The sequence below is a fragment of the Pollicipes pollicipes genome, unplaced genomic scaffold, assembly GCF_011947565.3.
Source record: "Pollicipes pollicipes isolate AB1234 unplaced genomic scaffold, Ppol_2.1 Scaffold_4881;HRSCAF=5763_pilon_pilon_pilon, whole genome shotgun sequence".
Classification (NCBI taxonomy): domain Eukaryota; kingdom Metazoa; phylum Arthropoda; class Thecostraca; order Pollicipedomorpha; family Pollicipedidae; genus Pollicipes; species Pollicipes pollicipes.
Window position 1 is genome coordinate 21629541 of NW_023596576.1, and position 3818 is coordinate 21633358.

Here is a 3818-nt window from a genome sequence, read left to right on the forward strand (position 1 = left end):
GTGTGTGTGTGGTGTGTGTGTGTGTGTGTGTGTGTGTGTGTGTGTGTGTGTGTGTGTGTGTGGCATATCATGATCGACGTTTCCATGTCGTGCCATAGCCCTGGAACACTCATCAAATGGCAATGGGGTGGCCACGGGTACTTTTTCATCCGGCCGGAATTTCCTTGTGGCGCCCAGGGCAGCCGGCCGCCTATCCATAATACGCCCTGCGGGGTCCTTTTAAACAAAACACGTCACCGGCGTCCGGGTGTGATAATTGGATGCCGTGCCAAAGACCAAACCCAGCCTATCAAATCAGCATGGCTCACTCTCCGCACGACAAACACACCGCCGTGATTCATGCACCACGTGCCGAGCGGCCGCTCGCATTCAATGATGCATCGCAAAGAGGTCAGATCAGAGGCACGGGCGGTTGGACTGATTTTTGGGTGTTGTACGATAGCTCAGAGTTGGCCAGTCCTATGGTATGCGCAGGTTTCCACCGTCTGTGTGTAATTTAAGTATTCTTAACACGCTACCGCAATGTATGCGCCGCACACCGAATGACCTTCTGCATTCAGTGATACCATTAGAGAGGGTCTCATTAAGCAAATAACCGGGGCGGTCGAGCCTGTTGGTTCGGTGTCGGGCAATGACACTGAAGCGGTGTTATCAAAGGCACATGTTGCCACTCGCTCAGCTCCGCGTGAGGACCTTTCCGTGGCGATGAGATTGAGCGCTCCAATGATTCTGCGGGCGGTTAAGCAGGCTTCTAAAGACCTCCTTCAGGCCAAGGGGCGGCGCCAGACTAAAGGTGCCTCCTACAAGGGCTCGGACTTCGATCAGGGTAAGAATTCATGACCTCTTGGCGCCGGCTTTCCAGTTTTACCTGGATCTTGCCATGCCCCGTCAGATCTACGGGAGGCGAAGCAGGGCTCCTGGTCATTGAGGGGCTGCCCTGCGGGTCAGTCGGGGCAGTCTCCCATCACATGCCTTAGGTCGGAATTTGTGATCCTGCGGATATCTCGTGGCGACTCGCCACGACGGAGCCGGCCGGTCAGGCGTCCTATTTCTGCCGCACTGACTTGAGTCAAGCGGGTCACGAAGCGGGCGTCAAGGGGGAGCTGCCGGGCGTAGCGTCTGCCTTCACACCTAGGCGTGGGACCGTACTCCGGCCTACCCACGGCAGGCGCCTGGTAAGCTCTCCGTAGGCCGATCAGATATCGGTTCCCGCCGACTCACGCTTCCGATGGCTCCATAGCAACGCTCATGGCGCACTGGCCCACGCATGGCGCCTGGTGTTCTTCGCGGCACGGTAGTAGCCCAGTGTGTCGCTGTCTGTATCAGGCTCCGATCTGGTGGGTGGGGAGCCTGCGCGCTGAATCCAAAAGCAACGTATGGATCACCACTTCATAAACAAGACCACCGCTGGTTCCGTCGCAGGGAACTAGCGCCCGGTTTTCCCCAAAAGACCGACCGTTTGACTTCGACTTGACCAAGACACCAAAACGTGTTTCATTTTCTCGTCGTGAGAAGCGATCAGGGCAATCAGTGAGCAACAGATCTGGGCCTGCTCCGTCGCCTGGATGGTCTGCTCTCAATGGCCAGTGAGCCAAGAGACGTGACTCCTGAACGAGATGGATCTTTGCTCGCCGAAAACGAGAAGAAAAGTGGCATAAAAAACGATGACAGTTAAGCTGTTTTCTATTGTATTCAGGGTAAGAAAGTTAAGTCGCCTATTACTGTGACACTGCACCACACCCTGAGCCAAGGGAAAGGGTGACGTAGAGGGTCGGCTATCTCTGTGACATCCCACCATACCCTAAGCCAGGGGAAACGGTGACGTACTGCTGAACGCTAGGAGTGAGTAACGAGGAGGTGACTGAAGGGCTCGCCTCGCAGGGTGAGGTAAGGGCAGAGCACGTCACTCTGAGACGCGGCGCAAGCGAAAGGTCGACAGACTACTTCAGTCTCACTTTCCCCGCAGGGGCACCGGCTTCGGCCGGTGTAGGGGACTAGCGCCCCCTCGGGTCCCAGCTCCGGTAACGGGTGGACAGCGCAAGCTGTTCCTCTCAAGGCGTAGCGACCCTGCCGGTACGTGAGCTCCTGCTCCCTGTCCCGCCCGCTCCTCTTCCCACTACCCGTTCTCCGGCATCCGGCCCTATCACCACTCCTCATCCTCGTTTTATCGGGGTCGCCGTGCCCCCTCGCCCACGTCCCCGGGTTGATCGGATCCTGGTGGCTGAGGGGCGCGTGCGGGTCAGTCACGGCGCGTCCTAACACTCTTCTTTGGCCAGGATATCCGGGGGCGCGGGGGGCCCGTGGGACCCCACACGGGTCTAGCGGCTTGTCGCTAGTGTTGCAGTTGGGTGCTCCTTGCGGGTTTCCGCTTGGGGCGCCTGGCCGCGCGCAGTGGCTTAAGGGGTCAAGGGACGGCGGCGCTGAACCACGGTCAGGACGGGGGGGGTCTCCCCGGTTACACCTGGCCGTGTGGGAGGCGTCGTTCGCCCCGTATAGCACCGGGGTAGCCCTGGCGGTGACCACCTCCCCAGGTGTTGGGCCGTCCCCCAGTTGGCCTCCGCGGTGGGTGGGGAGCCTCGGTGCCGAATTGAAAACCACCTTTTATGGCTTCTTCTAACATTAAAAACACCCGTCCTCCGAAAGGGGAGCGGACCTCGATATCCCCAGGGTGCAGAGACGAATCTGCGCCCCCCGGTCCGCGGATCCTGATCTTCGGTAGTGAAGAGATTAAGCTAGCTTCCCTCTCACCGTTTCAGAGACGGAACGGTTGCGACAGGTTTGGGAAAATTATCGGGTGCGACAAGCTCAGGGATGGGAAAATAGAAGTAGAGTTCGCGAGTGGTCTGGAGGCAAGGAGGGCCATGGCAGCCAAGGAATTTGCATATACTGTTCGGGATGAGAGTGGAAAGCACGAAAAGACCGTAACGATATCAGCAACACCACATACAGCCAAAAATTCATCCAGGGGCGTGGTCAATTGTTTTGATCTTCGAGACGTCGCCGAGAACGAGATAGTCGAGGAGCTCTCGGAGTTCGGTGTGACGAGCGCTCGCAGGATTCTCGTCAGACGGGGAGGAGAGCTGTTGTCCACCAACAACCTCATTCTGGCGTTTAGTTTCACCGATTTGCCGGCTGAGATACGTGTTGGATACGCTCGAGTGAAGGTTCGACCGTATGTGCCTAACCCCATGCGGTGCTACCAGTGTCAGCGATTTGACCATACCAAGCTCCACTGTCGGAACCGCCCGGCATGTGGCAAGTGCGCGTCATTCGAACACACGGGCGAAGTTTGCACCTCTGCTGAACCCTACTGCGTTAATTGCGGCAAGGACCAAGTCCCACACACGACGTACGACCGTACATGCCCGGCCTACGCGAAAGAAAAGGAAATTATATCGATAAAAACCTCTAAAAACGTCTCTTTTCGTGACGCTCGTGAATTTCACAACGACAGCCATCCCAAAACATCGTTTGCGTCCAAAGTGAAAACTTCGTTGCCACAAAGTATTGCCATCGAGAACATGACGGCAGTTCAGTTCGTGGGACTTCTGAGGTCGTTTGGCCTGTCGGTTGTTCCCTGGGTCCGAACGCCCGACTCCCAGCCGGCACTCCAAGCTCCCTCTCTGCCGATCGAACAGTCGGTAGACGCCGCACCGCTGACCTCCTCGGTGCGCGCCGGATCACCGGCGGGCGACGGTTGGACGACGGTTCGGCGTGGTCGTAGTCCCCGCGCGTCGCCGGCCGTACCTTCGCCTGCTACTCAACTGGCTTCTTCACAACAGACACCCCTTGCCAGTGCCTGTGAGCGTGTGGCGGAG